General features: G+C 43.9%; 1 protein-coding gene across 2 annotated transcripts in view; it reads left to right on the forward strand.

Moving 5' to 3' along the window:
* The window catches only part of LOC128113366 (zinc finger protein 43-like), a 153,682-nt gene extending 141,520 nt beyond the window's left edge, over positions 1–12,162 (forward strand). For both annotated transcript variants that reach the window (XM_052742996.1, XM_052742997.1), the window contains exons 7-8: positions 2,320–2,392; positions 2,867–12,162. The gene's annotated coding sequence lies outside the window, so the exon portion shown is untranslated. The remainder of the gene's footprint in view (positions 1–2,319; positions 2,393–2,866) is intronic.
* The last annotated feature ends 1,453 nt before the right edge of the window (positions 12,163–13,615 follow it).

Here is a 13,615-nt window from a genome sequence, read left to right on the forward strand (position 1 = left end):
TATTAGTTCCAAACGTGATTTTGGGGAGGAGGACCAGATATACTGCCCCGAACAATCATTATGGTGCTTGCAATCTTCAGCAGGCTCTGTCCTATATTGCTCACCACTCATTTCATACAGTTAAATTGCTTTGTTCTACTGCCAGGTGAAATAAATTATATCTGAAGAGACTGTTCTTGCTCCTTGTGTGTGTGTTTTCTAAAAGAGCCACACTGAAATTTCTATCATTTAAGGCATAAAAAAAGCTTAGTGGCATTAGAAAAATTATCCCAAGCAGAGTTTTCAGTTCTTAACTAGATTTGAAAACACTGAATTTCATATTTTGTTTCATGAATTCATGACGCTATGGTGCACTCTGAGGCCAGCACTTCACAGTCTCGGTCATCAGACTGAACTTCTGTCTGAAGGTCTGGGTGTCACAACTGGAGTCCATTCCTTCCAGCTCCATAGTACTGTGTGATGGAAAGCCCTCACAGTGCTTTTATCTGCCATTATCTCGATGTCTGGCTTGCAAAATGCTCTGCACACTCTATGTTTATTTTGGTTTTTATGCTCCACTTTAATGTCCAGGGAAAGCAGTTAGATCTCCAAGGCACTATGTAAAACCCAAGCACGTCAGAACACTCCTGTGCCTTCTCTGGTGGTCAGTAGCGCTCCCAGTCTGAGGTGCTGCCCAGGACTCAAGCTGTGATCTCATCACTCACTTTAATTAACCAAGACAGAGTGCTTACAGCAAAGGCCCAGTGCCTGACCGGGAGATTTTCATTTTGTGTGACTGTTCTTCCTTATGTGCGTTTCAAAAGATATCATGAATCAGTTTCATCTTATTAAATTCCTCTGCAAATCAATGTGGGATCATGGATGCTGAAGACATTTGGGGGGTGGTGATCATTTTAAAAGCCAACTTAGAATTCTACCAGCAACACATACGCAGCGGGGTTGGTAATATTTTTAAGTAAACAAATGTGCTGATATCTGTAACTAATATCATGCAGGACCTTGGTAAGTGGGTGGAAATACAGTTAATATCACTTTTCCTCCAAGGGTCTGGCCAGCTGTGACAGGTCTCTCTGCTACCACTGCTGTTCCATACCAGCAACACGAAAGTAGTCTGTGTGCAGGCAGTAGGTGCAGCCTATGATAGGGAGGCACAGACACCTCCTGTCTTTGTTCCTCTGCTCTGGAAGATTCTCTAGGATAGATCAGTGCCTGGTTCCTCTTTTGTGTGTAGGTGTTGTGAATCGAACATAATTTGAGCATGAGTCATTGTTCTATCCACCCAGGATCTATAACTGGGTACCCTGGTTTATGTGCCAGTCACTGGTGGTTCCCAGGTAGACTATCACAGGAGGCTTAGCACCAGCCAGTCCTAAAATACCACCCCAGGGTAGGACTGAGCTATACCCTGGAGTCTTGCAGGGCATTCAGACTGCACAGGGTTTCAGAATTTTGACCTTTAGCTTTCTTAAAGCAGCTCTCTTATAGTGTATGGCATGTGACTAGGAATCATTTGTAGACGTAAAAGGTATTCAAGTGAATTTTAGTCCAACTTCAGACAATTGACTGCAGCTAGTTGTAATCAAATGAAACCAAGTTGAAAGTAGATCAGCATTTAGGGGTGAGAAAAAATCTGTCCCCAGGGGTGTACGGAGCTGAACTTACTTGCCTACTGTTACCTGGAAATGCTTTGCAACGTCATTCCCTCTCCTAGCTTAGAGAAGATCTGCACATAGATCTTCAGCTTTGGTTTTCTGTCCACGTGTGTTATACATACATCATGTCTCACTCAGCACTGAACTGCTCCTGCTGACTGACTCATCTCACAGACAGATGGCTCATTGGCTCAGGGCTCCAGCTTAGCAGAGCAAGCTCTGTTATTGACCCCATTTAATATGACACACTAGGTGTGAGGGATAAGCCTTGTCTATAGGTAGAAATGGACCCTGGTAAGTTCCTTCTTGTGCCAAGACTTACTGCAAATATTTTAAATCCTCTGAGCCCAAGTTCCTACATGTGAAAACATAGTGCAACTATTTGAAGATAGTACAACTATGTGCTAAAGTAAAACCATAGCCAGTGTCTGTTGCAGTTCTGACTTCCTAGAAGAGGTATCTGATGTCCCTAGCTAGAAAACCATTTCTCTAAGCTCCCAGAGAAGAGCTGGGATTAATCCAGGTCCCCTTCCCTCTCAGCCACAAGTTTCATATGGGACTGTCTGAGTCCTCCTCATAATCTGTGGAATTGAGACTAAGCATGAAATGTCTTATGAGAAATATTTGTAAACAGTGTAATGGATTGTACCTTTGGTTTTATTGACAGGTGATAACAGATATTGATGCCCCTGAAGAGATCTGCTAAGGCCTCCCGGAAAAAAGAATCTACACAGATTAAGGTAATTTTTGTGCTTCAAGAAAACTTTAACAACTTGGAACATAAGACCTGGTAGCTGTGGCTTTCCTAGAAGATGAATTAATAAAGGGCCATGCTTTAGCTCAATCAAAGCAATGTCAGCTGTCTATGCATTTGAAATGCATTTATGAATCTTTCAGATTATTTATATATAGCATATTCATGGCACTACCTTATCTATGCGACGTTGCAAACTTTTCACACATGTAGGCTCTTCCCTTTTTTATGTCCCTCAGTTTTTATTGCCACTTACCAAGTTAAGCAGTAGGTGTCCTGTATTTTATAATTGCTCTGCATGGCTGTGCCATTGATATCTGCCCAGATATTTTCACCAAGGCAACATTGGAAACCTTTCTAGAAGCTTAAAGAAAGTGAAGGAAAATAGATATACTCAATGGGGAAAAGCTTAGAAGTGACCAGTACTGATTTTGCTATCATATGGCTTTGGCCTCTTTAGGGAGCAGATGAGGAGGAGGAGGCTAAAACAGGACCAATGCTAGACACCTGGCTTATTCTTAGTCTTGCCTGGGTAAGTCTTGGATTGATGGTGATAGGAGATATGGATGATAGATAGATGCATGCATTCATGAATATATATATATGTGTGTGTGTGTGTGTGTGTCTGCATAATAGAATGAATATATTCCATATGAACGCATTTCTGCACGTACATCAATGTATCTCCTCTTTGTCATTATGTATTGGACATGCCACTCTCTGTTCTGAGGGAAAAAGACCAACGGAAGTCTTCTTCCAATTAGAGCGATCACTCGGTGTAGAAAGGGAAATCCCTAGCACCGTAGAGAGCTAGGATGCACCACTGAGGATGAAGACAGCCTTCAAATCTCTCCACTCCCTGCACCAGCCTTTAGGGAGCTTTGTCCCCTCCCTGGGCTCCTGATTTACATTTCCTTAGAGCGTGTGCTTTAAAATCAAATTATAAATTATTTCTATACCACTTTGAAATGTAATTTGATAAAATGGATCTCATCAGTTCTACAGCTGAAGAATGTCTCTCTCGAACTTGGGATTCACCTTCTGGAATATAATGAAAAGATGAAAGCAGGGTCTTGTCTTCCAGTGTCTTCAAAGAGTGGGAACCAAAGTTCAGCCAAGCACCTTGCTTCCGGTGGAGCTACCTTTGCACAGGAAGGTCAGAGAAAGCTGACTTTTCTTTTGAAGATACCCAATTAGAAAACACAGATGGCTCACGTTCTGCTTGACTGCAGCTACTAAAGTTTCTGCTGGCTTTTCTTCCAGCAGAGTTAAATTCAAACTACACTCTGGTTGTTACTACAGTGGACATGGATAAAGTCTTCCGTGGCTGTTTAACTTTTCCAGTGTAATCTTTGCTTTGACTGCCTATTAATATTGTTAAAAGTGCTTACTTCTAAACACAGGCAAAATACAGTCGGAGAATAACATAAGTAACACAGTGAATCTACCACAGTCACTCAATAAATGCTGACACTTTGCTGAAGATCCTCGGTGTTCCTCTCCAGTTTCCTTTCCAGGGGTCATGGCCATAATGGACCCGGGGAGCAGCTGCTGGTCACTAGGAAAAGGAAGAGAAAGATGCAGACACAAACTCCATGGTGCTGGTTAAAGAGCCAGAGCAATGTTTATTTTCCACATGTCCGATATCAGGGCTTACTTTCCTTGGGAGAGATACCATGACAGGCTTCCCACTGGAGCAGTTCCTCTTAGCAACTTGCCTCTTGGGTTTGGAGCCTCAGGATCACCCTGGGGTGAAAACAGCCCCATCCCTTTTCTGTCTGAGTACAGCTCAGTGCAGATTCTGGGTTGTCCATTGAATGGAATTTTCCTATTTCCTAATTAATGAGAGACAGAAGTAAAAAACATTGTTCCTAGATTGAAGTCAACATGTTTTTCATTTTAAAAATAGTCCCAAACATAAACATATCCACTAAGTTTTGATCAGATACTGTGTGCTCTGCCTAGAGGCAATGTTTACCACAGAGCTTGTTGTTTACCAGAAGTAGAATCCATGGGTTGGGAATGTGTGAATCTATATTTGAGAGACAAAGCTTGGGACCCGAGAGACCCAGGCAGATCTCTAAGTTGGTCATCAATGAATACCAGGTTTAGTTGATGATGAGAACTTTGACCTTTCTGAAATTGAATACTGTGGTCTTGGTGAAATCTTTGAAACTTTCTGTGGAGAATGGCTCATCTCTAAGAAAGTCTACATTCTTATTCTTTACTGATACATTATGCTTATCATTTGTTCCCATCAAGTCCTCTCAAGTTTAGCTGCATGGAGACTTACTGGGAGTCCCTGTACATACAGAAAACCCCCTAACACAATGGCCATATCAATATCAGCACCTTTTATTCCACTTTTTTCATATAGTTTTCTAGATTCTACTGACTGGAATATTTGGAGGGGGAAGTGTGAGGAAATGGGGTGTCCAGCCTGTAGTGCTGTGGAATGTCATTCTGTGTGCTGTGAATATGTGATGCTCTGATTGGTTGATAAATAAAATGCTGATTGGCCAGTAGCCAGGCAGGAAGTATGGGCAGGGTAAGCAGACAAGGGGAATTCTGGGAAGAGGAAGAGCTGAGTCAGGAGTCACTAGCCAGACACAGAGGAAGCAAGATGTGAAGGCAGAATTGAGAAAAGGTACCAAGCCACGTGGCTAAACATAGATAAGAATTATGGATTAATTTTAAGTGTAAGAGCTAGTCAGTAACAAGTCCTAGCTAATGGCTGAGCAGTTATAAATAATATTAAGCCTCTGTATGTTTACTTGGGGGACACAAGTGGGAGAGATTTGTCTGGACCATGCGGGCTGGGAAGGACACTGGAAACCTTCCAACTACACTGTAGTCTTTGTTTTCCATCTTTGTTCAGGGGCTCTGGGCTTCTCTTAAGAGAAGGGGATTACTTAATTACCCAGGAGCATTATCAATGTTTAATGATCTCTTTTGTTGGTCTTTCCTTATACCCCACCCTGCATTTCTAAGCCAGTTTCCATTAAAAAAAATCATGTATTTTGGGAACAGTATGCATATATCCCACATTTATTTGCAACATAGTGTCATAAATTTAGGCTTTACAAAGTCTAGTTGTGTCTTTGTGTTAATCAGATTTTCTTCACTCTAACCAAACTCCTGTCAGAAAGAACTTCAGGGAGGAAATGTTTCAGAGGCTTTGGCTCATCGTGGTAAGGAGGACATAGTGGACAGAGCAGCTCATGTCATGGCAGCCAGGAAGCAGAGTGGAGCAATAACAGGAAGCAGAGTGGAGCAATAACAGGAAACAGAGTGGAGCAATAACAGGAAGCAGAGTGGAGCAATAACAGGAAGCAGAGTGGAGCACTAACAGGAAGTAGGGTGGAGTAGTAACAGGAAGCAGGGTAGAGCAGTAACAGGAAGCAGGGTGGAGCAGTAACAGGAAGCAGGGTAGAGCAGTAACAGGAAGCAGAATGGAGCAGTAACAGGAAGCAGGGTGGAGCAGTAACAGGAAGCAGGGTAGAGCAGTAACAGGAAGCAGAATGGAGCAGTAACAGGAAGCAGGGTGGAGCAGTAACAGGAAGCAGGGTGGAACAGTAACAGGAAGGTACCAGGGGAAAATATGTCCCCAAAGATACGTAAACAGTGATCTAATTCCTGTATGCACATGTGAACATATCCACAAACATACATACATGGAATGCAAACCTATATCCACATGTACCCAGACACACACACACACACACACACACACACACACACACGTACACATGCCCCCCAAACAAAACCAAAACCAAACTCAGTGAACAAACAGTACTGCTTGACCCAGAGCCCTGGTCGTGTGTCTCTGGGAGACATCCCATAGACACATGCACAGCAGTGGCTTATCATCTCTGCGCCTCTTAATGCAATCAGGGAGGCAGTCGAGATGAACCATCACAACGTCACTCACCAAGAGCTGGAGACATGAAAGACCCCAGCCTATGAACCCTTGAGGGGCTGGCAACTACTGGCCCAGATCGTCAGCTCAGTTGCCTTTGGAAGCAGAAGTTCCGGAAAATTCATGTTTATAGTCACCTGAAAACCACATTCTACAGCATCTCCAGGATCCAAAGGAAGGAGATTCTGTGAAAATGTGAGAATTATCTGTCACCCCTGAGACTTTCATAGACTGTTTCTCATCCTCTTGGTCATCAGTAATCTTCAAGTGTGGTGCCCAGAATTAGTAAGTAACTAATGCTTAAAGGCCTACTAATCTTATCTTTAAGCAATCCTATCTTAATTCTTATTTCATTAGAAAACTTGCATTTAAATGTGTACAGCCAACATAGTCATGGCAGGACACTTAAAATCCAAGAATTGCCATAGACAAGCCTAATTATATCTAGTAATTGCTAGATGTTATTTTAATTAAACTATTTTCCTATATAAACACCAACTTTTTTTTTTTTTAGCTCTTCTTTTTAGGGCTATAAGACCTTACTCATTTTAATTTCATGTTTTGGTTTTTGATTATTAGCCTAGTCCTCGTGTTTCTTGATTGTCACAGAATTGAACTCATATTTCCTAGCAGTTCCCCAATTCCTTAATTCTAAAGTATGATACATTCTGAACTTTAGACAGTGTTGTAATTTATATTATGCTTTCATCAACTGTGTTAATAATAAGGTGAATCATACATTCCAAAACCCACCATCTGAAGTACATCCCACGAACAGTCTCTTGCAGTGGAGATGACAAAAAGTTGTTGTGTGGTTATAGACTTTCTTTGAGGGAATCTGGTAAGATTGTACCCATCACTTCAAGAAATGGAGGCCATGGCTCTAGAGACTTTCCTCTGCTCGGACACCATGCCTGTTAGATTTTGTCACATTGACACAAAGTAGAATCATCACAAAGTGGAAGAGAGAAACTCAACTGAGGTATTGTCTCCATGAGATTGACCTGGGTACATCACTTGGGTATTTTCTTGATTGATAATTGATGTGGGAAACCCCAGCCATGATGGATGGTGCCACCCCTGGGCAGGTGGTCCTGGGTTGTGTAAGAAAGCAGGCTGAGCAAGCCATGGGAAGCAAGCTAATAAGCAGCACTCTCCACTGTTCCTGCTTCAGTTCCCAGCTCTGTGTTTCTGCTTTAACTTCCATCCTGGTCAGTTCTTGTCACCTTGACCCTAGATAGAGTTATCTGGGAAAAGGAACCTCAAATGAGAGAACGCCTCCATCAGCATGACCATTCAACAAGGGGCCATTTTCCTGACTCACAATTGGTGTGGGATGGACCAGTTCACTATGTTTCGGCCAACTCTGAGTAGGCAGACCTGGGTGGTATCTGAGAGCAAACTGAACAGGTTTGTGAGGACCCAGAGGTGATCCTGGAAGAAGAACACTTAGCACCATGTCCCTGAAATGCCTTTTGCCAAGATAAGGAGGTAAGGAGCAAGGTGTTAGGATGGGGTCTTCCGACAAGGCCTGCATTGCTAATGGAGTCTAACCTAAAGACTCTCGCTCTGTGTAGTACTTAGGTGCAATACAGGGGCCTTTGGAGAGGACAGTACTCCTTAGCCAGCCGGCCACCCCTGGACCTCAGAAGCATCGTGGAGGTAAGTGGTGGAAGGGAGAGAAGAGAGCGGAGAGAGATGGGAGAGGGAAGAGTAGAGGAAGAGGGGGAGACTCTGCCTACAGTTTCCTAGTAAGGTACCACGGGGCGGGGCGGGGGGTCAGACCCACACAGCTTTCTAGGGGAGAGACACTGCCTGTCTAGTCAGTCTGTGATGGGCCGTTTGGTCTTGTGTTAAGTTTGTTAGTTCCTCACATTATGGTGCACACATTGCTTCCTGTGCTTTATTCCGTCTCTCAGCAACCTGCTCTGCCGCCCTAGTGCAACTGGGGTGTGGGTGATAGGAGCTGGAATGTGGGCAACGCAGACTACGCTCCCCTTGCATTTCAGTTATCAAAGATTCATACCTTTAAATAATTTATAGATCTGGCATGAGCCATCATTTACTGTGTATAGTAGGTGCTGAACACATTCTTAAATGCAAAGGGACTTATAAAAATAATGATACAGAGTGCCTTGTATTTCAGGTTGAATTGTATTCACCAAAAAGAGATGTTGAAAAATCAAACCCCAGTACCACTAAATGTCACTTTGTTTTGAAATAGCCTTTGAAAACGCATTTAAGTTTCAGTGAGGTCATTAGAGAGGGCCTGAAGCTGATGTAAGTAAGTATCCTTATAAGAGGAGAAACATTACTGCACACAAACACACATCACACAAACACACACACACTATACACACCCCCATACCCACACACTCTCTCTCCCCCTCTCTCTTACACACACACACACACACACACACACACACACACACCATAAACCTCCACCTCTCTCCCTCTCTCTCTCTCACACTCACACACACACAAACACACACACACACACACACACACACACACACACACACACACACACACGCAAACACACACACACACACACACACACACACACACACAGACTGAGATAAAGAGAGCATGTGTGAGGATAACTGGAGAGTGAAGTTGCCAGCTGGCGAGTACCAAGACTGACAGCAACCCTGCAATGGGAGAAAGGAAGCAAGAAAGGATTCTCCCTACAGGTTTCTGAGGAACGTGAGCCTGCTGATACCTTGACTTTGGACTTGAAGCCTCCAGACTAAGGCAATAATCTCTTGCTGTCTTAGGTGCTCAGTTTGAGGCACTCTGTTAGGATAGATGCAGGAAAAGTGCAGCTTTTTCCTGGGACACCAAGGTTTACTGAGCACCATGGTGCTCCCTGCTGGACATTGAGTTATTTCTAGGGATGCATTGCAAATGCAGTGTGACTCCTTCCCTGGGGATCAGCGACACTGTGAGGTGTGGATGATTTGGCAGAGCTGGCCTTGGTAGGAGGAGTGCGGAAGAGACAGCCTGGTTCCCTGGAGTTTTGTAGCGTACTCTAAAATAACGTTTGAATTATATGTTTCTTCCCAGGGATGCAGGGTGTTTAAAAAGAGGTAGAGTTAGAACCCAAAAACCTGACAAGAGGCAGTTATGCAAACTGCAGTTTTCAGCTTCTGTGCTTATGAATGCAGCATTTTTACAGGCAGGAGAGGCTGAGAGCCATAAACCAGTTTCGTTTGTGGTACTTTGCAATCTCTTGTAGCTTCCGCGTTCTCCAGTTGCTGTGTAGTTTGAAATCTGTGTACTTTGTTGATAATCACTCTTGAGTTTTGCATAATGGCTTTGTGATATAGGTTGTGCATTTCAAATATGTGGTGTGTTTGATCTCAGGAGCGCATTAGCAGTACCCAGCAAATCTGGAGTGTCTGTATTAAAAGTTAAGCTAAAGGCAAGAGTACCTCCCCCCAATAAAGGCCTTTGTTTCTTTCTACCTCTTATCATGTGTAACTAGAAAGAGTTTTAAAAGTAGCTGAACTGAGTGAGGTGGGAGAGATTCATTTTTTAACCTCCCGGTGAGCTGTGACAGGAAGGTCACAATGAGTAAGTCTTCCTGTCATGTGTTCCCCATATCTAATCCTAATACCTGCCATAGGGGCCTATAAACCAATCACCGTTTCCCTGGTGGGTCGTATCAGTTAAGCCAAAGCTTGTCAGCATTTCTTTCCTAATTTTAAGCAAATGTATTAAATTATGAGTCCTGAAAAATTAGGAGCGACGTGAACTCATTTCCTGTCTCTTTCACTGAGTAAATTAAAATTTACTAGAGATAAAACTAACAGCAGGCCAAAAGGTCCTCTTCCCTTTGGAACTGTGATGACTTCAGTAGAAGGCTTTCACTCAAAACAATGACAAAAAGCTGGTTTTTGCCAACGAGGCACTGATTTGTCTCCTTTCTAGCATAACAAAAGAAATGAAGTCGATTTATGAGGCTCTTCCGCAGGACACAGGTTTGATTCTCACCCCTCCAGAGCATGGCCTACCGAGCACCCACCTGAAGGAGATCCTGGCCTGCTCATCTCTCCCTTTTGTGTGGATAAATCTGGATGACCCCAAGGACTGTGCTGTTTGCTGATGCAGTCTGCCTCTCTTTGGAGTTATGGGGCCAGAGACTCACACAGCCAGCTAAGCAGGACCCTGACTGAGTGAGGTGTCTGTCTTTCCTTCTCAAGAGTTCTTTCCATTCCATTCTGAGCTTCACGGTCATCTTTCATAAACACCAGCAGTCTTCCTGTGTGTACACCAATCCTCTGGCTTTCCTCTGGAGAGGTTAATTTCTGCTTTTCCAAAGAATGCAAAGCAACATGTGTACAGTGGATAGCCTCTTTAACTATTCTAGTTCCTTTCTTAGCTCTGTGTCTGTCTTCCAGACCTGTGCACAGGGATGACCTTTATCTTAGCATACATAGCCTTTTCTTATTGAAAAAGTGTGTCACCACAGTGGGGACCTGGTCATGGTGGGCACATGTCAGATCAAAAAGGGTATGGCTAGTCACTAAGACACAGCAGATGGGCAGCAGGGTAGACATCCAGGAGAAGGCAGTGGGTGGAGACTCCTCGCAGAGAGGAGCCTGCTGCTGGGATTAACTTCATTCTGCCGACAGGAAAGGGTTCCATGCTGACAGGATGGCACAGGAAGAAAGCAGGTAGTTCTTTAATTTAGGCACAGGCTTGTGTGTGATACTGAGTATGGTTTTCTTTCCGTTAGACTGTCACCTGGGTGTCCTTATTGGATCTTGCCAGCTCCCACTCTCACAACGTAAGCCATCCTTCTGCAGCTCCCCCCTACCCTACCACCTACTCACCTTTAGGAGATTTATTACCGCAGTCAAAGAAAGCGCGGGGTGATCATCACTTATCAATCAGAGGGACTGTGGCTGCAAGCTAAGTAGCCCGACAAAGACAACACAGCTCTGCGCGGATTAATGTCTGCTGCAGTGGAAATAACAAAGACACCAACTGTCATTGTATCACTCATTAAGTATCAGCACGTGACAGGGCTCGAGGCATTGTATGTGACAGGCAGTGTGACAAACAACGATTAAGGTATGACTTGGCAAGTTTCAGCAGGAGATGCTATTGCATTACCGTCTGCTGGAAAACGTGCCCAGCCTCCTGCCTGCCAACAAGAAAATGCATGGCATTACGAGAAGGTGACCTCCTCCATCTCTACCTCTGCTTGTGTCTGCACCGCCGCTTCGGAGACGGAGTGGCTTGGTGGTGAACAATGTGGAGGGCCCTTACACAAACGCATGAATGAAGACTGGGAAAAAGTAGGAAATGGAACCTGAGTGGGGCGTGTCTGGCTGCTCAGCCGGCAGACACTCATGAGAGTGAGAGTCACTGTCAGAAACTTTATCACCACGGCCAAGGACCCTCCTCTCTCACCTGCCTGTTCGCTCTCACTCAGCCCTCTCTTCCCCACCAATCCTCTCAGAAGAAGCTGAGTCCAGTTGAAGGGTCCAGGAATATAGAAATATAAAGTTATAAGCTTAAGAGATACAAACTGACAGTCATCAGCTCTAAAGGTTAGCTGCTAACGATGGCTGTCTGCTTACAGCCAGCTCCTCTGTCAACAGCCAGGGGTTAACTTTTAACCCCCTTGCTCCTTATAGCCAACAACTGCCTGGACCAAAGTTAACTTTTAATAGTTGTTTCTACATGACTTCTAGCATGCATCCTGTGCCTGATACTACAAAAGGGGGCCAGTACCCCCTCCATTGCCACAGCCTCAGAATTACAACAGGGGCTGTGGTCTCAGCTAGCTGATAAGCTTTTGTGCTCCACGGTGGTTTTTTTTTTTTTTTAATTTTTCTGGAATAAAGTTTGCTTCTGGTTTAATAGACTTTGGTGGTCTGTCCCCCATTATTTCGAGACCCCAGATCCAACACAGTAAACAACCTAATAAAGCAATAAATACTCGGATTTCCACGCCCCGTGTTTCTTCACAACTGGCTCTTGTCCATCAGTGGGAAGATGTCTTCTCCAGGCCTCAGATCTGGCTTCTCAGGCTGGTCCTGCCCCTGAGAAACTCACATATGAGAAGAGTGCAGGACCAGTGAATTCCAAGGCATCCACATTTTCATGTCGCGGTGATAAGGGGACAAGGGACTGGCACCCCTACAAACACAGGTGGTCAGGGAAGCTGCCCTCATAGACAAGGTGAGTGTTGTGTCTTCACACTGTGTGTGTCACCTGGTGCATCTGCTGTGGGCTAGAGAGCCAGAGGAAATACTGTACCAAAATAACTAAATCATTCCACTCAGGAGTAATAGTTCACATCTAGTGTAAAAATGAAGGAATGTAAACATGGTAAGTCTTTAGAAATGTTAGAAATAGCATGGTAAGATATTACACCTTTTGTTTGAGTCTGTAGGTCCCATAATTACAAACATTCCTGAGCAACTCAGTACATAATTTTCTACCAAATACAATGAAATTCTTGTTGGCATTTCAAAGGATAAGTGTTGTTGTGGAATATTATTTTAACTAGGCAAAGGTGTGTCATATTTGTTTATGCTGCATTTGTTGAACTATGTAAGGATGTGTGTTAAATATATGAAGTTGTGCTGCATCTGTTTTACCTTACCTGCCTAAGACACCTGATTGGTCTAAGAAAGAGCTGAATGGCCAATAGCTAGGCAGGAGAGAGATAGGTGGGACTGATAGGCAGAGAGAATAAATAGCAGGATATGGTGATATTTTATTTGTGCTGAAATGTGATTTTATTTGTATGTTAATAAAGAAAAGTGCCTGGGGGTCAGAGCTAAAAGCAAGCCATAGCAGAAGTCTGGCAGTGATAGCACATGCCCTTAATCCTGATCACATGACAGGCAGATCTCTGTGTGTTCAAGGACACCACCAGCATGGAGACACATGCCTTTAATCTCAATACCAACCATAAAAGACCTGGAGGTCTGTATAGACAGGCAGTGATTAGGAGGTCATGTGGTTGGGTTCACAACCAATGAGAAGGCAGAACAGAAGGTCAATAAAAAGACAGACACACAGGAAGTAGGTCTCTTTCTGAGGGGAAGGACGGCAGCCACAGCAGGTGATAAGAAGGCGGTTTTAGTAGCTCTTAGCTACTGCTCTGACCTCTGGGGCTTTTAACTCTACATTTGGCTCTGTGTTTCTTATTTAATAAGACTGTTACATCACAGGAGGAGAAATCTGTGCTAAAGTAGGAGAGAAGGGAGAAGGAGAGGAGAGAAAGAGAGGAGAGGAGAGAAAGAGAGGAGAGGAGAGAAAGAGAGG

The sequence above is a fragment of the Peromyscus californicus genome, unplaced genomic scaffold (genome assembly GCF_007827085.1).
Source record: "Peromyscus californicus insignis strain IS unplaced genomic scaffold, ASM782708v3 Scaffold_18__1_contigs__length_77618521, whole genome shotgun sequence".
NCBI lineage: Eukaryota > Metazoa > Chordata > Mammalia > Rodentia > Cricetidae > Peromyscus > Peromyscus californicus.